This window comes from Dipteris shenzhenensis, chromosome 5, assembly GCF_047967505.1.
Source record: "Dipteris shenzhenensis isolate YYH24624 ecotype China chromosome 5, Dip_SZ_1.0, whole genome shotgun sequence".
Lineage (NCBI taxonomy): Eukaryota > Viridiplantae > Streptophyta > Polypodiopsida > Gleicheniales > Dipteridaceae > Dipteris > Dipteris shenzhenensis.
Window position 1 is genome coordinate 2,327,597 of NC_141600.1, and position 20,711 is coordinate 2,348,307.

Consider the following 20,711-nt stretch of genomic DNA (forward strand, 5'->3'; position numbering starts at 1 on the left):
GGCCGCTGGCGTGAGAAGCAAGAGTGTTGCAATGATCTAATGCAACGGATCGCGCGGAGTACACCGTGCAGTGGTGTGCGGATGTCGTAGGTTGTACTGCAGTGAACGACGACGTACGAGTGCACCATGATAAATGACAATCACATGAGAACTCCACAACATAAGCATAAGAAGAAACATGGTCATACAATAGTGAACAATCCCCATATCGGAAAGAGACAGAATAAGAAAGTGATCCCCATAGTAGAACACACAGATCTATCCCCACAGTAGACAGAAGGGTACACACAGGTCTCTCCACACTCCCTCCTTGGCGAGCTCGTAGCTCCAGCCTCTATCTCTCCTCACACTCTCCTCCTGCTCCAATGCCGAACGCCGAATGCTCAATGCTGACTGTCTCCTCCCCTCTCCACCTTCTCCTTCATCCTCATCCCCCGCCTTGGAGGGTCCCTTCTTCGCTAAGAATCTCCCCCTTTCTCCCCATTGGTCATCCTCCTATCTCCTTAGCTGTTGAGAATAGCCGTTGCGCCGCTGGCTCTCTTGATGGCTACGACGACTTCCTGACTCCCTCACTCACCAGCCTCTTCTAGTCAGGATGGTGTAAATACTCCATGTGCAGGTGAGCTGGATCACCGCACCACTGAACCACTATGTAACTGTAAATACTCCTACCTGCTCCATGTGTGTAGCTCTCGATGAGATCGCCTTGGGCATGGTACTCTTGGTTGACCTGTGGTTGACATGTGACGAGCTGTGGTTGACATGTGTTGACCTATGGTTAACATGGGTCGACCTATGGTTGACATGTGTCGACGCATGGTCGCCTCAGATAGTACTCCTGGATGAACTGGTGTGGTCAACCCCTTGTGTCATGTGGCTGACCTGTGTTGACACATGGTCAACATGTGGTCAACGCCTGTCAACATGTGGTCAACGCCTGTCGACCTGTGGTCAGGGGTGTCTCTATTGTAACACCCCCAAAAGGTGTTGTCCTACTACCTCTGTTGCACTTCTAGATCCTTGAGTCCACGTGCTCCTTGCCAAGCTTCAGTAGACTTTAGTCACCGTGTGCCTGATCCCTTATACCTTGCTGCCCTATCTGTCAGCCTATGTGTGCAGGGACTTGTGGAAGCCCTTCTAGCTGGCCTTCTTCTGCTCCAGTATTCTGTTGAACTACTGCTCCAAGTGACGATGAATGAGGCCCCAAGTGCCTCCTTTTATAGGGGCTGTAGCCCCCCCTAAACTGGCCGACCAGCAGCCTTATAAGCGGACCCAGTAGTCTGAGGTAAATCCCACTGGAGGCAGCCCTTTCTAGGGCCTTTGCAGGCCCCACCTGAACCCGACCTGTTTCAGGCCTATTGCTGGCCCAAAACCCTCTCCAGAGAGGTGCAATCTTGTCCTACATATCCACCTCCGTTCCAGCCAGGTTCCAGCCTCTTGATCCTCTCCAACAGCTCCGTACCACTTGCTGTGTGCATCCATACTGCTTCTAAAGGCCTCCATACTGTTGCTGATGCCGTTGCACCTGTCAACACCTTGTTTCCAGCCTGCTTCTCTTGTGCAATAAAGCTCAAGCCAACTTCTGACAGACACATGGCCCATACTAGATCTGTCCACCATGGTGGCTCCAACTTGCCAGTTATGCTTTTGGACTTGTTGCCCACATCACAGCCCATGTGCTGCCCATGTGGCAGCCCCATCCTTTGTTGTTTGCTGTGAGCATGCTGTTCCGCAGGGCAGTCAAAGTGCTGCCCTTGTGGTAGCCATGTCATCCTGTGGTTCAACCCCCCCCCCGCCCCATGTTCTCGTGTGGGAACTTACAGATGGGGAGGTGACCAGATCACTTCCAACAACATTGTACCTCAGGAATTGAAAGGAAAGATTGATGACAAAGCTGAGACGTTGGGCTACAGCATTGAAAGTAAGGGTTACAGACTCTACAATCAGCCTATGGCTGGTCCTGTCACATGGTAAGAAGTTAAGGATGCTGAGGCACAAGAAAGTTTAACAATGCAAGAAGCAAGGACAATGGCTGCTCCATACTCTCCAAGAGAGCGAACTCTCTCCACCACTTCTAGCCGCACACATCATGACACTAGAGACGCTGAGGATGTCAACTGTTTTGATTCAGCTTGGGCAAGTAGTTTGCTGGAAATGGATGAAACCGATTGCTTTGATGATGCACATGATAATGTGCATTTGGATGTAGGGTATGAAAGTGGAGATTGATTCCATAAAGAAAAACCACACTTGGAATTTGGACTTGCCTGTGGGCAAGAAAGCAATAGTTCGGAGGAGACTACTGTTCAGGAGCCTTGTTCGACTCCACCCTTGGATTAGGCTATACCTTCCTCAGCAGCACAGGTTGTTGGCACCTCGTCTGCACCACTTTTTGATCAGGATCCAATACAGGTGCCTCCCTCTTTAGACAGAGGAAAGGGGGTTTTACATTCTCTTCCTACTTTGGTAGGAATCCTTCGTACCCCCTCCCCAGGAGTGGCTCAGCGGAACTCATTTTCCGCTTTGGAGGACCTCTCTAGCCTCCCAGATGATGATTTTGTACCCTCTACTTTTGGAGAGCCAGTTATCGGCATCTCTATTGAGAGATCCTTCTCTCTCTCACCTGTGGACTTTCCTCCCCTCGGACCTCGTGTGTATGGCAGGAGGTCTGCTCCGGTAGAGGCTTATGTTTCCGCCACTATGTCAGGTAAGGTATTCCAACCCACTTCCTCCCGCCGATGAGGATAGCCAGTTGGAATATACAGGGATTGGGCGGCATCCCTCATCGCCGTCGCAGACAGCTCATCAGGAATCAGCTCCATCCAGGTGTTTCAGGTGGTTCCCTAGACATTCTTTTTCTTCAGGAACACAAACTGGATATCAGAGATTGCTCCAAGTCAGGTAAGTTGCTCTCAGGCCGGACTTTTTGGCTTCCTGCCTTGGGAACCAGAGGAGGTACATGCATTTCAGTTTCAGACTCTATTCTCTCTCTGGTCATTGGACACGGTACCATAATCCCCTCCAGGGCCCAGTGGGTTTTACTTCTAATTGACGGACGTAAGGTTGGTTTCCTCAACCTTTATGCTCCGAACAACAGAGGGGACCGTGTTTTGTTTTGGAAAGAGTTGCTCTCGTGGGCTGACATTGCGGATTCGTGGATTATTGGAGGTGACTTCAACATGGTTGAAGCACCTTCTGATAAGAAAGGGGGCAGAGAAGGTGGTATCCACTCCCTTGAGAGAGCAACCTCGGATGCCTTCTTGGTCAGGTTCAGTGGCAGAGATGTTTGGTCAGATGATGCATTTCTTGTTCAGTCTCAGTCACTTTTTTTTTATTGGTCGAACCATAGGGTGCAGATGCCTATCCATGCTCGGATTGACAGATTCTATGTGGGTGACTGGGCTCTTGATAGAGGGGGGACAGTTTGCATTGCACCCGGTGTTTCCACTTCAAACCATTTTCTGGTAATTTTGTCCATTTCAGAGCCTCATCTGAGAGGACGGTCTCACAGTATCAGGATCCCAGACACCTTATACACGGATGAGACTCTCACAGAGGCAGTGTTGGAGATCTGGGTTTCTCATATGCAGGGGGGGTGGGCCGGTCCTTCACATGTAGCCACAGCACTTGCCAGTATCAGCGACTTCTATCACTCTGTTGCTAGTGCTTGGCGAGGTGAGGTACTCAGGCGAGAGATCGGTATCCGCTGGCAGTTGGCAGCCCTTCAGAGGGAGGAGCAGAAACGACCATCAGATGCTTGGATACATGAGCGCCTTGCTGCGGCAAGGGCTCATTTGCAGACCTTGCTTGATCAGAGAGCAGAGTATGCCTTCCATGCACGGGAGTCCTTTTGGATACAGATGGGAGGGAGAGTCAATAAACACTTTTTCTCTACACTTGGCCCCAGACATAGTAGAGAGAGTGTCAGGCAGCTTATTGACTCTGACGGCGTTTTGCACTCCCATCTGGAAACCGTCATGCATTTAGCGACAGATTTTTATACCTCCCTTCTTTTCACAAATCCGAACTCACAGGCCAGAGAGGTGGCTAGAGATGAAGTTTGGCAGAGTTAACCTGTGTTGGTCACCCCATAGATGTTATGCTCACTTGATGCACGCTTTACCGACACAGAATTCAAGACTGCTCTCTCTGCCCTTCATAAGGGCAAATGCCCTGGTTTCGATGGTCTTACTCCTTTTTTTATAGCCTTTTGGGATATGATAGGTGATCATATTACTTCAGCCCTGCAGGGCATTTGGGACTCAAGTGAGATGCTTGACTCATTGACCGAGGGGCTCATTCACCTTATCCCGAAAGGTGGCAACAAGAATTTTGTATCCCATTGGAGACCCATCACTCTCTTGGGCACTCTTTACAAAATCCTTGCCAAGGCGATCAGCATCCGACTACAGCCCCTTCTTCCAGACCTCATCCATGATACTCAGACAGGCTTTGTGCATGGCAGGAGCATTTTTGATAATATCTTTTCCTTTTGGGAAGCCACAGAGTGGGCTATGCAGAGTGGGCAGAGGCTAGCAGTTTTACTCTTGGACTTCGAGAAAGCCTATGACAGAGTAGATTGGGGTTTTCTTGAGGGCACTCTTCTATGGTTTGGATTTTCAGATGCTTGGATCATAGGGGTGGCCTCCCTTTACAGATCAGCCCATAGCCAGGTTTTGATTGGAGGGGTGAGGGGTGACAGGTTTCAGATTTCCAGATCAGTTCGTCAAGGATGTCCTTTAGCCCCCTTCCTCTTTCTTTTTGTGGCAAAAGCTATGAGTATCTTCCTTAGATCTCAGGCTGAGCTTTTTCGGCTGAGACTACCCTTGAGACAGGAGCAGGAGCTTTTGGACTGTGAGTTGGCTCATGACACTACTATTTTTATTCAGGCCTCCTTGCAGTCACTTGATTTTTTCCGGACAGCCTTGGATATTTTTTGCTTAGCTGCAAGGGCACACATTAACTGGCATAAATCCTTTGGCTTTTGGATCAGTGATGAGGACACTCCAGGCTGGGGAGTTGACATTGGTTTTTCCTGGATTCAAAGGGGTGTTCCTATCAAGGATTTGGGATGCCAGGTAGGATTGGACATCTCTGCAGCACAGCAGTTTGCCCCAGTACTAGAAAGTATAAGGAAAAAGCTCCTATTCTGGAGCTCTGTCAAACTCGACCTTGCATCTAGAGTTGTGGTAGTGAACCAGGTTCTCTTGGCCACCTCCTGGTTCGTGTATTCTTGCTGGTGCGCATCACTCAGCTCATCAGACCAGTCAGAATTTTTTATGGAGTGGACTTGATGGCACAGCAGATGTTGCAGCAAGGGTGGCCTAGGAGACTATTATTCTCCCTACATGTGAAGGGGGCCTTAATGTCATTGACCCGGAGGCCTTAATGTCATTGACCCGGACTTGCAGTGCAGGGCATTGCTTTGTAAGGTGGTGGTGAGGGGACTCATACCTGGGCAGGAACCTTGGAAGGATTTCTTTTTTGGACGCATTCAGGCTTGCACACCAACCTTGGGAGATGATTGGGTGGACAGCCCTCGCTGGATTTTCACATCAGCCCCTCTCACATCTCCTGCCTCTCCTCTCATGACTGCCATCCTAAAAGCTTGGGGGAGCTTCAGGAACACTCTTCGAAGGATTCCACCTTCTACCGTCGAAGAGATTGATAGGCAGCCGATCATTTGGAATGATAGTATTCTTGACGAGCATGCCAGACCACTGGGCACTTCCCATTACATGCAGTCGTCTAAATGGGAGAGAGGTCCTGCCTACATAGTAGGCACTTGGAAATCTTTTATCAGGCTACCTGAGGATCAGAGACTGCAGTCCGTGAGTCACCTCAGAGGGGTAGCACGCAGGATTCAGCAAATAGATGCAGCCATCCCGGTGGAATGGACAGTTGAGCTGCCTATTACTTCCACCACTTGGATGGGGGCTTTTTTGAGGACATCAGTTCCTTTACAGGTGATCGCTCTCCGAGGTCTCGGGGAAGACGCACTAGTCTTTGATGTTGGGGATGGAGGTTTACTTTCTACATCCAAGGATGGCATTCTTCTTGAGGTTGCCTTTCAGCCTGTCAGGATTGCTGATTTTGTGGACCATGGAACGGGCTTGCAGTGGTACTTAGACCCCGACCCTCTGCTCTTGGCCTTGGGATCCTGGAGGTTGTGGTTATATGGAGGTGCACCTATCAGGTGCTTGTAGTGGGACCCAGGAGAGTGGGAATGGATAGATCATGGGCACCGAGAGAGGGGGATTCCCTTTTTTCGTTTCACGATTGGTAATGCCAGGAGGTCTCAGCTGAACAGTAGGGGTTGGATTCCCTCCAGAGCCCCCTATTGGGAAAGCTTCTTCATCACTGCAGATTTGCGTAGAAATTTCTGGAGGAGGCTCTGGAAATCCCTCAGAAATAGAAAGATCACTCTTTTCTTTTGGCTTACTATTCATGGAGGGATTGCAGCGAACCTATGGAGATCACGATTTGGGGCTGATCCCACTTGTCCTCGATGTCTTTCTACAGAGGAGTCAGCGCAACATTGCCTTTGGGACTGCAGTCAGGCGAGGGCTGTTTGGAAAGGGGTTGCTCGGATACTCAGCATCTTTCACACTTCTCCTTTCTTCATGACTTGGGGCTCGGTCGCATGGTTCTCTCTTACCGGGCCCCAGGTGTTTTATGAGGGTGAGCCTTCTTCTTGGGCAATCTCGGTCAGCCGGCAGGTGATAGAGCCCTGCTCTCTGCAGGATGTACCACTTACTCCCTTCAGAGCTTCTCATGTTTCAGTGGACACCTCTTGGGAGATTTTGGCTAGCATTTCCTCTTGGCACATTTGGAGAGCCAGATGTACTGAGGCCTTGGATGGCACCCAGATACACCCATTACAGGTGTTCACGGGTATTTGGACTGACACGGTTCACACTTTGATAGCCATATGGGCTAGCATACAGGGCCCTTCACGGGTAGCCTCTTCTAGAAGGACTATATTTCTTCGAGTTTGGAGGGGTTCTCCCTTTTTCTCAAAGGTTTCTACCGGATTGAGATAGCACTATCAGCCTCAATCCTTTCTTTTTGGCTCTTGAGCTTTTCGTGCATTGCATGATGTATCCCATATGGAGCTTGCTCTAACGGTTTTTCTTGAATACTAAGTCTCTTTTTGCAAAAAAAAAGAAAAAGAAAGCAATAGGTACAATAAGCTGAAATGCAGATCAGATGGGACATCTTGTTACAAAGGGCTATGCTTAGAAAAAGGCCATAGGTTATGATGAGACCTTTGCTCCCACTTCTCACATGTTTACCATTAGGTGTGTGATGGCCCAGGCTGCATTTTATAGATAGCATACCATCAGTTGGATATCAAGACTGTATCTTTTAATGGGGATCTCTTGGAAAGGTTTGTGTGTCTCAACCCAGTGGTTTTGTTGTTCTAGCCAGGAAGAAAGCATTGTATGGCTTGAAACAAGCTCCTAGAACCTGGTATGCAAAGATAGACGCCTTTTGACAACAGTCCAAATAAATGCGTCCTTTATGTCAAGAAAGAAGGGGGTGATTTGCTCATCATCATCTTGTATGTTATTGATCTGCTGCTCACATGTACTAATGCTGCAAAAATTACAGATTTTAAGGCTGAATTGTAGAAGACATTTGAGATGTCTGACTTGGGGCTGCTACACTATTACTTGGGCATTCAATTTGTACCAGATGAAGAGTGCATTGGTTTGTTGCAGTTCAAGTACATGGGAAACTGCTTGAACAGTTCAAATACCGCCCAGATTTGTAATTCCCATTCTCCCTGACTCGGTATAGATACGTGATGACCTGAAATGAAGCATCTAGTTGTAATGGGGAAGACCCAAACTCAGCTTGAATGATCTAGTGAGGAACGGATGGCTTACCGTGAATCATTCGTGATAGCATGAGAATCTGTAGCCGCTCCACACGAGCCCACTCTATATCCGACAAGTCTGGCCCCCAGCAAGGGCAGCCATACATCCCCGCTACACAGACCAAGGAGTCAAAAAGTAGCCCCTTGGTCCGTGGATCCTGAAAGTGCGAACGGAAGCACTGCCTCTCTAGTTTGGTCAATGAAGCGTATCCCCTGCCCAAGCGGGCCTGCATCGCAAGTCTCATAGTGAAGATGGGTCCGGAAAAGACAACCCCAAGATATGTGTATGATGAAACTACCTCAACACGTGACCCCTCAAACATGAACTGCTCCTGGTGCATGACAGCTCCAGATCTATTAAATCATAACCAAAAAAACTGTAGTGTGTAAAGGTGTCTCTAGAGCCCCTCTGCAAAGGAAGACAAAAGTGTTGCGTCATCTGCATACAGCAATATCCGGATCAACGTGCCAGCAAGAGAGCATCTATCTCCCCCCGTGTCTGCATCACTGTCTTGAGCTCGTCAATGTAGAGGCCAAATAGGGTAGGTGATAAAGAACACCCTTGTTTGATCCCAATAGTGCTCATGATCTCGTTTGTCCATCCAGATTCTGCTCGGACTCTGCATGAGACTCTCTCGTAAAGTGACACGACAACCCACATGATCTCTCAATCATAACCCAAATTCTATTGGTGCTGGAGGAGGCGGGCTCTCGGAACCGTATCAAATGCTTTGCGAAAATCCACAAAGCAACAGTAAACCCTCTGCTTCTGTGCCCTCGCCTCCTGACGATACACCTGAGCCTAAGAATGTGATCCATGGTTCCATGATCACGTCGTCGAAATCTAGCCCGTCCTGCTGCTCTAAGTCCTCGACACTCTACAAATCGACTCACCTCAGAATCAAGCACTGATGCATAAATCTTGGACATGTCCAATCATAATGGTCCTATAATTCTCCGGGCTCATGGGATCCCCTGCCTTGTGGATGGGTGAAATAGTGTTAATGGTCCACGTGTGTGGAAACCCCAAACAAACAACTTCATTAAAGAGCTTTGCTAAGATCGGGGCTAGGAGGTGCATAGCCCCTCATGATCCTTCGCTCGGCCATTATGAAGTTTCATTACGGCATCCTTCACTCCTCCCCTGTGTCGAGTGTGCACGATGTGGGACGTGGCATATGTGAGAGGTCAGGCACTGGCTGATTTGGGATATCACATAGCATGCGTGCATAGTTATACTAGACCTGAGTGTCAATTAGTGGTGAGGGGGATTGTCCCTCTAGAAATGTCCGCCAAAAGTCTTGTTACTAAACAAAATGTTCAGTAGTTCCTCCTCGTTCCAGCGAACAAAATCTAGATTCTTTCTACGTACCAGTCGACGATACGTCTGTCGTTCGTTCGAAAGATTGATTCTGGTTTCGAATCTGAGCTGACGGCGTAAAGCCTTATGCTCATCATTGTACCAACTATTACAAGGTACGGTCCCAGGTGGTGGTGGGCAGGTGGAGTGAGTGGTGTGAGGGAAAGCGTGAAGGGAAGCCTCGTGTAGTGAGCGGGTGACTAGGGCAGCGCAGTCCTCTAATAGGGGTATGAAGTCAATATAAGTGAGAAGTATGTACAGACGGCCTAAGTAAATAGATGAGAGATCGTGGTCGAAGCGTATGTCATGATAAAGAAAGAAATAAATAAATTTTATTAGAGTCTTCGGAAGACCGATGGGTCTATGAGACTAAAAGAAAACCTGATACAAATCACTGTAAGGGTGGAGCTACAAAAACGAGCATCATCACCCGTGCTAAATCCTAAGTCTCTGATCATACATAATCAAATACATCTGGGTGTGACAATGAAAAGAAAAAGACTGGAGCCCTGGCTGGTGCATAGCCGGTGATGGGATGCTAGCGTCCGTCAAGGGGTGCCGTGCATCTTGGTCTCCTGGAGGAGGCTCGACACAAGACCAAAGCAACCGTGACTCCCGTGGGACGTATCCCGGGTCTAAACTATGACGGGAGGTCCCCCAGAGTGATCTGTGTGTCCCCTCGATGTCTCGTGTGTCGTGCTACAGTCCTCGGGTCGGGGTCTATGTCACGTCTGCGGCTAGAGACTAGATGATCAATGTCACTCGATGGGAAGAACTCTATGATCCTACTCTGAGAGGTGTCTAATGGTGTGGCCAAGCCCCATTGCCTAAGTAAGTACTCTCTGTGTCGGACCCCCTCCTGAATGAAGGCCGCGAGGCATCTCTGATCTGGGTAGGTGAGGAATCTGGAAAGGAGCCCGGAGCCGTCTCTAAAGAGACAGTGGTAGCGACCTTGGATCTCATAGTACACTGGGCACCTGAAAATAAAATGCTTCTCCGACTCAACCTCTTGACAGTCGCACAATATGCATATGCGATGCTCCCTAGGGATCCCCTCTGCTCTGCTGCTCTCTATGCAGAGGCGGTGTGATGATACCCGAAACTATTTGATGGAGATCCGTAGTGAGTGAGGCATATGAAGCTCAGTGTACCCCGGTGGTGTGATGAATCCCTCCTCCAAAATACGAAGACAATAATCTCTGTAGAAACTCAACTTCACTGGAAGCTCCCTCGACTCCAACCACGTCCTAAAGCTGTGTAGCTGTAGGAGATCCTCTCGAATGACTTGGTTGGTGTGTGGCCCGATCGGGATGGTGGGTGGGAGTACCGGAGGGGCATCTAAACTGTACTGAAAAGGAGGTATCCTATCGACGTGTAACCCTAGTCTCACAAACCATCTATGAGTCCGTGCATACCAGCATCGCTCGTCTCCCTCTGCTGCCAACTTTATGGAGGAATCGAGAGCCAACCATGGCAACCTCTGTCTCCCTGATGTGCAGTCCCCATATGATCTAACCCGGTGTAGATATGTGATGGTCTGAAAGGATGCATCTAGCTAGAGTGGAGAAGTACCAAACTCCGCCTGAATGATGTGATGTGGTACATATGGTTTCCCCCGGATCATCCGTCAGAGCATGAGGATCTACAAGCGCTCCACCCGTGTCCACTCTATCTCTGACATGTCAGGTCCCCAACAAGGGCTGCCATACATACCGGCTGGTCGGACTAAGGAGTCGAAGAAAAGAGCCTTGGTCCGAGGGTCCTGGAAGTGGAAGTGGAAGTGGAAGTGGAAGTGGAAGTGAAAGTGGAAGCACTATCTCTCTAGCCGAGCCAGTGAGGCGTATCCCCTACTCAGTTTGGCCTGCATCGCTGGTCTCATCGTGAAGATCGGGCCAAAGAAGTTGACCCCCAAGTAAGTGTATAAGGATACGATCTCAACTGGTGACCCACCGAAAGTGAATTGCTTCCATTGCATGTTTGCTCGAGAGGTGTTAAAGATCATGACCTTGGTCTTACCAAGGTTGACCTCCAAATCATGGGATAAACAAAAATCCCGCAGTGCATCCAGGTGCCGTTGGAGCCCCTCGGGTGTGGATGACAAGAGTGCCACATCATCTGCATAAAGAAGAATCTTGATGATGATCCCGGCAAGTGAGCAACTGGTCCCTCCGGAAGCCCCCATGAAAGTCTCAAGCTCATCGATGTAGAGGCCAAACAGGGTTGGTGGCAAGGGACAACCCTGTTTGACCCCTATGGTACTCAAGATCTCATCTGTCCAACTTGCGCCTGTCCGAACTCGGCCTGAGACTCTCTCATAAAGTGCCATGACTGCCCAGATGATCTCCTGATCAAATCCCAGTGCCTGTAGGCGTGTGATGAGACAAGCTCGAGGTACCGTGTCAAAGGCTTTGCGGAAATCCACAAAGCAGCAATATACCTTCTCCTTCCGTGATTTGGCCTCCTCAATGACACTCCTGAGTGTGAGTATGTGATCCATAGTCCCATGATCTCGCTTGAAATAGGCCTGACCCTCTGCTCTGAGCCCTCTCATCTATGCGAACAAGCTGACCAATGCATCCAATACTACTGCATAGATCTTGGACATCACATGTCCAATCATGATAGTCCTGTAGTTACTCGGGTCCATGGGATCCCCTGCCTTTTGGATGGGGGTGATGGTGTTGAGTGTCCAAGTGCGGGGAAAGCCAAGGCAAACAGCGTCATTGAATAGCTTTGCTAGGATCGGGGCTAACGATCCCATATGCGATAAACTCAGTGCATAGGCGGAGTAAGGAATCTATATGGGGTGGAAGGTGAGAAAGAAAGAAAGAAAGAAAGAAAGAAAGTTTATTAAAGTCTTCGGAAGACCGATGGGTCTATGAGACCATGAAAAACCTAATACAATGAGCTCTGGTAGTGGAGCTTCTAAACGAGCATCCACACCAATGCAAAATGCAAAAAATGCAAAATGGCAGTACTAAGTCCTAAGTACAACATAGTCATTTCGATAGTTGACTGTATATCAATCTCAGTATCATCATTGACATCATCATCATCATCATCAGCAGCAGCAGCACGACATCAAGATGGATGAGGCAGTGGAGGCATGAGGTTGGCAATAGAGTGTTGTCGGTCCCTCAAAGGTGCAATCCTGGTACATCTCCTGGTCATAGCTCTGCGTCTAACCAAAGCCACTGTGACCCCCGTCGGTCGGGTTCTGACTCTAAACAAGGAGGGGATGTCCCCAAGTATGATCTGTGTGTCAAACCTCTGTCTGAGTTGTCGGGTCACAAGCTCCGGGTCATGGTCATGTCGAGGTCTCGTCTTGTGGGGGTCTATGTGATCTGGCTGAAAGAACTCCGTGATAGAGCTCTAAGAGGGATCAGTCGAGGAAGAAGTCTGCTCCGTGCTCGGAGTATCCTCTCGTAGTGTCTAAGCACCTCATGAATGAAACCTACCAAACACCGCTAGTCTGGGTAGGAGAGGAAACGGGCCAAAATCCCATAACTATCTCTGAAGAGGCAGTAGAAACGCCCTCAGATCTCATAGTAAACAAGACACCTGAAGATGAAATGCTCCTCTGTCTCAACCTCCTGCATGTCACACAGTGTGCATATGTGCCTCTCCCTGGGTAACCGCTCTGCTCTGCTCTCGATACAAAGTCTGTGTGAAGAGACCCGGAACTGCCCAAGAGAGACCCCCAGCGAGTGGGGTAGGTGAATCTGCATGTATCTTGGTGGATCAATGAAACCCTCCGCTGTGATATGTAAGAAGTGATCTCTGTAGAAGCCCAACTTCAATGGAAGATCACTCGGGCCCAACCACGTCCGAAATGTGTGAGAGAGAGACACGGTGAGAGAGAAAGAGAGAGAGAGATTATTATGTTGCAAGCGAATGTCACGGTGGTTGAAATAATAAACCACCAGCATGCTGGTTGAAGCCATAGTGCTTTGGCCACAACTCCCTCATCTTTTCTAGTTCTCTCAGACCTCTTATGCTCACTTTCAATCTCTCCTATCAATCAATGGATCCCACATTCTTGAAGATATGCATAGGGTCTAAGAGGTGATTGATATGTAAGTGAACCCAATCACATAGCTCATGGAAAAACGAAAGTCTCTTCATCATTCTAGATGGGGGATGCTGTCCATTATCTCTCCATGCATGTAGCCAATCACTTGCCTTTAAGTGGAGACTCATACTTGCCTTTAAGTGGGAACTCATACTGGACATGTACATGTTGGTCATGCCACAAAAGATTTCATCCATCATCATTGTCCTTCATCCCCTTATCTCTGACATAGTTAAACTGAGCCCCTTAAAACAGACCCTTTTCTTGTCCAACTGTCATTTTTTCTTGTCCAACTGTCATCAGGATTCTCAACCATGTTAAAATCCCCTAGCAATATCACATCTTCATCAAAATCTGGCATTGTGTCCCACACTAGTTTTCTGCTTTGCACACCTGTGGAAGCATAAGCCGATATGACTGCAAAACAAACTCCTTTCATCCTACATTCCTGTCCAAATTTAACTAAGTGTCTTTAAACACTTTGGTGATCCCTTCTTGGAAATGGGAAAGGCTGCCAATGGCTGCACCCCCCCTACCCTCTTTATGCTCATTGAAAAACAAATTCTTCTTCCGTCAATTGACCTCAATATTTGTTCCAAAATCTCTGGTAAAAGGAGTTGGTCCGCAACCATCCACCTAATTCTAACCCTCTATTGGGGTCAGTTAACCCACACACATTAAGCGAGACCATAGAGATGGACTTACTTCCCATTTTTATTTTTCCCTTTTAGCCTTGGGGCAGGGATTTTAGGGGCTGGGATATCTCCTTTCACTTGGGAAAGTCTTCTCTTGTTCTAAGTTGTTGTTGTGAGGGCTTTGGCCTTCAACACAATGTCCTTCTCTGTTACATCAGGATGGGGGAGTTCTTCTTCAGATTCTCCCTCCTCCTGTATGTCTGTCATCATTGCATCTTTCTAATTTAGCTCAACTTCAAACTCTTGAGACCAACCAGGTCTGACTGCATCACCCTCAGCATCCTCAACACTTTCAGCTATCCTTTCTGTTGGAATGGTCACTTCCCCATCTGTAAGCCCCCATATGAGGAGAGCATGGAGAAGGGAGACCTAGGGCAGTACCCCACAGTAAAAGAGAGAAAGGGGCTGCCACATGGACAGCATCATGGCTGTCATGTGGGCAGCACATCTAGAGAAGACCCGGGACAAGTGGCGCAACTGTACGGAGCAGTACGGAGGGTGTGCAGACCCGGGACAGGTGGCGTGCAACTGTACGGAGCAGTACGGGGCTGGAGAATGGGCACCCAGGAGGTCAGGAGTAGCAGCAAATAGGGCTGCAAGGGACTGACCCTGGGAGGGCATATTTATAGCCCATATAAGACAGCCAGACAGGCCTGCATAGGGGCTGGGACCCTACCTTGAAGTGAGGGCCAAAGCCCTAGTTTTGTGGGCCAGAGGCCCTAGTTATGAGGGCCCTTTTAGGGCAGTTTTATAGCAGCCTGGTCAGCTGGGTCGGCCAGTTTGAGGCTGCTTATCGGGTTTTTGACAGGCCCTTGAGGCCCTATAAAAGGAGGTCCTTGTGGCCTCATTTATCATCACTTGGAGCAGCAGTTCAGGGAGCAGAAGGAGCAGCAGATCAGCCACTTGTGGGCTTCTATCCAGAAGGAGACAAGAGAGCTGTAGAGCTGCAGACCCTACCTTGAAGTGAGGGCCAAAGCCCTAGTTTTGTGGGCCAGAGGCCCTAGTTATGAGGGCCCTTTTAGGGCAGTTTTATAGCAGCCTGGTCGGCCTGTTTGGGTCGGCCAGTTTGAGGCTGCTGGTCGGTTTTTTGACAGGCCCTTGGGGCCCTATAAAAGGAGGTCCTTGTGGCCTCATTTATCATCACTTGGAGCAGCAGTTCAGGGAGCAGAAGGAGCAGCAGATCAGCCACTTGTGGGCCTCTATCCAGAAGGAGACAAGAGAGCTGTAGAGCTGCAGACCTAGCTCAGAGTGCTGCCCACCTAGGCTGGTGCAAAGACAGCAAGGTGGAAGGCATCTGGACGGAAAGTCTACAGAAGCTCGAGGTGGAGCACGCGGACTCGAGTCTAGAGATAACTGGCAGATAGGAGAAGGACCTTGTGGGAAGATCAGAGGACCACACCATTGGTGGGACTCTCGATCTATATCTTTTGTATTGTGTCCATAGTTTTGGACGGAAATATATATTTTGGTGGTTTCTCTATCTGGTTGGTTCATTGTCTATTGATAAGTCTGCAAATCTGTGACGCACATTAAGTAAAGAAGTTTGTGATTCCACACCCACATGCACACTATGTGAGCTCTTGGGCATTACTATAAGTCTTCCGCTGTGCGTACCCTCTGTTTGGGTCATTTCTAACACTTTCCTCAGTCTCTTTGTCATGACGTGATTTTGTAGTCTAGATTGTATTTGGCTAGCATGATCAAATGTATTAATTAGAAGGTAGGCTAGGTAGGTTTAAATGGCTAAATGCCATATGGATAATGTATTGGATATATTAATTGATATGGAATAAATGGTGCACTCACACATGTAGGTCCTAGGATAGGAATGGGTAGGAATGCATGAGTGCATTAATAAATGGTAGGCATAAAAGAGTCATAGGCTAAGGGTAGAATAATGGGGTATGCCCAAGGGATGGATCCCAAGAGGCATGAGAGGTTGTGACCTCTCGTATGCATGGAGTGTATATATGAGGTATTATGCATTTATATGTGGTATGGGGGATTGCATGAGCATTCTAGATTGGTCAATAGCAAAAGTACACTCACGTGGGCACTCCTTCCATCCCATTTAAGGCCAATGCTTCTCAATATATGTATCAATCTACACACATGTGCATCTCTGCATTGAAGAGCGTGACAAGTGGTATCAGAGCCAAGATCCTTTGACTGTGAGAGCCTACCATGTGGAAGTGCAACAGTCGCTGACATCGGCGTGAAGTCATTGAAGAGAATCAAGATTCACCCATCAACAAATCACCAAGGGGCTTCCTTTTCCCTCTCTGAAAGTCGCTTTCTTCTTGGGATAGGAATTTCTTTGGTAAGGTCGATAGGCAAAATAAATAAATAAATTTGTGGGGAACCAACCCCGCGCCGCCAATCGTGGGCCTTCAGGGCCCTTGTGCAGTCTGCGCGCCTCCTTAAATACCCCGTCGGTGCAGTCCTCGACATTTTAGGCCTTGTGTGTGCTTCCTAAGGCACACGCCGTGTGGTACGTGGCATCAGTGTCGAGCACCGCCTTGCAGCCCTTGTAGGCGTGCCAGCCCTTGGGAGTTGCCTAACTCGCCTCTTCTGGCACTGTGTCGCGCTTGGAGTCCCATGCACCGCCACGTGTCACCTACCGCCAGCACGCAACCTCTACTGCCAACTAGTTCTGCAACCCTGTGCGCCGTGAATCGCATCCTAAATCACATCGTAAAACGCACTAACAACCACGTCAGCTGCCAGCTACCATCGTCAACCAGCTGTCTTTGCAACAACCGCCTTTGTCCTCTTTCGCCTCCTATAGTCGCCAGCCCCCCTCCTCTATCATTACCTCTTTTCCCCTCTCCTTAGTCCCCTCCCCCTCGTATTTCTCCAAAATTCTTAATTAATTTTTTAAAAAAAAAGAAGATAAAGATAAAGATAAAAATTTTAAAAATTGGAGAAAATAAGAGAAAAAAAATAGAATAAAAAGAAGTTTTAAAAAAATAAAGCTCAAAAGAAAAACGAAAAATTCAAAAAAAAAATTTTAAGAATATAAAGAATAGAATCTAAGCTATAGAGAAATTAATTTAAGAATAGAGATTTAAAGAAAAGGTTAGAAAATAAAAAAGGGGGGGGTCAGAAAATAAAATAAAAGACAACATTTTTTTAAAATAAAGAGATTATTGAGAAAATAAAGGGATTGTGAAAAAAAAAAAAAGAAGAGAAGATATTAGAGAGAAGGGCATGGTAGTTAAAAATTTGAAAATCGAAGCATTTTGAATGAAGCGTGGTCGCTTCACAATTAGCAAGGAGGGGACTACTACAAAACACTATTTAAAAAAAAAGTGAAGGCTACAAAAGTGGAGGAAACACGAATGAAGGCTACAAAAGTGACTCGTCATCTAGAAAAGAATGGAATACACAATTGCATGGTGATGACAAGGGTCAAAAGATTGATCTACTTAAACTCAAGATGAGCATTTAGGACAAAGAATGAATTAATAATGCATTTGCATGTAGGATAATGAAGTAATAAATGCATTTGCATGTAGGATCATACACTGGAAATAGGAAAAAACTCAAGAATTGAGCACATGCACAATTGTTACCTTGGAAATGTACACAATGGTATTGTACAGAGACGTTGGGCAAGCTAGTATTTGGAAGGCATCCATGGTACCAAGTGTCTTGAAGTTGGAATACTAGAGATGGTGAAATCATTCTCTTATGTTGGGTTGATGAGCCAAGGTAGTACTTGGGCTCTTCCCAAGCAATAGGGTGATATACATGGCCATAGGTTTGGTAACCTTAAATTAGACTAGATTAGTTGAGTTGAAATCTTAAGAAGTCAAGACATTTAAAAGAATGATTCATTTGGAATCATCACTGAAAGGGTCCATAGTCCTACCTAGGTGTTGGGCTAGGTGGTGGATATGTAAGCGCTTAGTAAGGTCTGGTGACCTTAGAGAGATCTCAAGTAATTGGTAAGTCATGGACGCATGACTATTGGTGGATCCACAATTAGACCTGGTGGTCTAGAATGAGTACTCAAGCAATATCTAGTGATCTTGATCTTGTAAGTTAGGCCTATTTTGTAAGTTTTGGGTCTGATCAACCTAAAACTAATGGTTCCAAACTGGTCACTTGGAACTTGGACCAATGCATGCATATGAGAGAGAGAGATTAGGAATTGGTATCCTATTGGAAAGGAAAAGTAGAACGGAAATGGATTCCTACTAACCCTAATAGATAAAATTGAATTAGTCTTTGTAGGAATGTCCAAAGCAAAGGAGTATATGGACGACACAATGTGAAAGATAAGTACTATGTCTTTCTTATTGATTTATTTGAAAATTGGCTTTAAAGGAACTTACTAATGTTGGATTTGTTTGGCAGGAGTACCAAATATGAAGATGAAAGATTGAAGTTGTTCTATGGAAGTTTATATAGGAACCTAATGAGTGCTAAAGACCATGAAGACAAAGAAGAATACCTAGTAGATGAGGACATCTATGTCCCAAGCAAGAGGGCATGTCACGACGCGATTTTGTAGTCTAGATTGTATTAGGCTAGCATGATCAAATGTATTAATTAGAAGGTAGGCTAGGTAGGTTTAAATGGCTAAATGCAATTGATATGGAATAACTAGTGCACTCACACATGTAGGTCCTAGGACCTATGGGTAGGAATGCATGGGTGCATTAATAAATGGTAGGCATAAAAGAGTCATAAAGGTAGAATAATGGGGTATGCCCAAGGGATGGATCCAAAGAGGCATGAGAGGTTGTGACCTCTCATATGCATGGAGTGTATATATGAGGTATTATGCATTCATATGTGGTATGGGGGATTGCAACGTGGACACTCCTTCCACCCCATTTGGAGGGCCAATGCTTCTCAATTTATGCATCAATCTACACACATGTGCATCTCTGCATTGAAGAGCGTGACACTCTTGATCTACTAGAGCATCAAAGACATTCTTTGTCATGATTGGGGGTGCTTATTGAGACTTAGGCTAGGGGGGGGACTGTTTCCATTTGCATGTCTTGGACATTTTGGGGTTCCAAGCTAAGATCCTCCTGAGGTTGGGCACTCTTTTGGATCCATTTTGTCTTGGGAGGTGGAGGCGGCACCTATTGCTCTATAGCCTTCATGGCCCTACCTTTCTTCTGGGGGCAATTTTTAATTGTGTGGGAGGAGAGTCCACACAAAAAACAAGAATTTGGGAGATTCTTGCAAACCAGGAGTTGAGCTTTGAACATCTCTCCATTTCTACGTAGGATAACGAGTGTTTCAAGAAGTTCTTCAACAATATCTAGCTGGACAAATACCTGTGGGTTGCCTCTGGGGTTAATAAATTGTTCCTTTTCAACCCCCATCACTCTTACCAATACTACTGCAGAGCTTTGCAGCTGGGATTATAGTAGACCTTAGTTTGTCCACCACTCAAGGTAGTGGAGGGTCTATAGGCTTGCATGGAGAGCCTTGAAGGCTATCTCTTCTTTTTCAAAAAGAAAGAGGTAGGAACCCTTCCTGAGAAAGTGCATGCTTGTAACGATCAATCCTTTTCTTATCCAATGTGTGCATATCCAGCTTTCAATGTAGACTTTAGGATTTGGGCATCGAATACAAAATGTTATCTACTAGCTCTACACTGACAGCAAAGCTGCGTGCAATTTATCGCGAGATGTTTCTCATCACTGGACTTTATCTCGATTAGTGAGGGAGGGATGCCCTCTCAATGCTTTGCTTTATGCAATAGCTACTCATCCGATGCTTTGCTATATTGATCATCTTGTGACTACAGCATCGTCTGCAAATACATGGCAGAAAGCCCATGATTGCGCAAGCTTATGCTGATGACTCATTTTTCACTCCTATGAACACCAAAAGTGATCTTGTGCAACTCATGAAAGCTTTAACCTTGTGTGGACTAGCTGTTGGTTTGCAGGTAAACTTTCAAAAGTCCAAACTTCTACCTTTGCATGCTAAGAACTAGCATAGTTCTTTGTGGCTGGGGTAAATTGTTTTGCCCAACCAGCTTGTTCATCATCTCGGACATCCTTTGGAATGGAGCTTCACTCATCGTCAAAAAATAGATTGGGTACTTGCCAAGCTCAGAGAGAAACTGGAATATTGGAAGTTCGCCACTTGGCCTCTTCATGTTTTGACTCCGAATTCTGCAGTCCATTTTGGTGGCTTATATTCAGTTGTTCTTGCCATTGATGATGTTTGGGAAAAAGGATCTCTCTTCTTTCATGTCCACCCTTATGGAGACTTCTGGTGCTCCAAGCATGGCCATAAGAGTATCAGGTTACTCTCTATGGAGCATTTGTGTTCCCCAAAGGAATCACAGAGTCTTTCAAAGGTCTGCTCCTTCCCTTTCCGGATGTCGCTCAGGCAATCCTTTCACAATTGTCTGTCGGTTTGTCAGATAGATCACAGTCTCTACTTGTCTTATAATGAGATTTTCTGATCTTGTACTTGCTGATCTCTGCTTTGGGGACGGCATCTTTGTAATATAAAGACACATGGATCACCCCAAAAAAAAATTGTGTGGGGCAAAATATAAACAGGGACAAGGCGCTGGAAACCAGGGAAAAATATATCTAAAGATGTATACATATATGTACACACATATATGTGCCTCTTACAACTATTGTTTTCTATTATAAGCACAATTTTAACAGCTATAGGGAAGCTGCTAAAGAAGGAGCCCTGAAATCATATCCT

At 46.9% G+C, this 20,711-nt stretch overlaps 1 protein-coding gene across 1 annotated transcript in view; it reads right to left on the reverse strand.

Annotated features, from left to right (window-relative positions):
- LOC147901486 (flavin-containing monooxygenase FMO GS-OX-like 4) overlaps positions 1-20,711 on the reverse strand; it is a 103,029-nt gene that overhangs the window by 80,990 nt on the left and 1,328 nt on the right. The window lies entirely within an intron of this gene.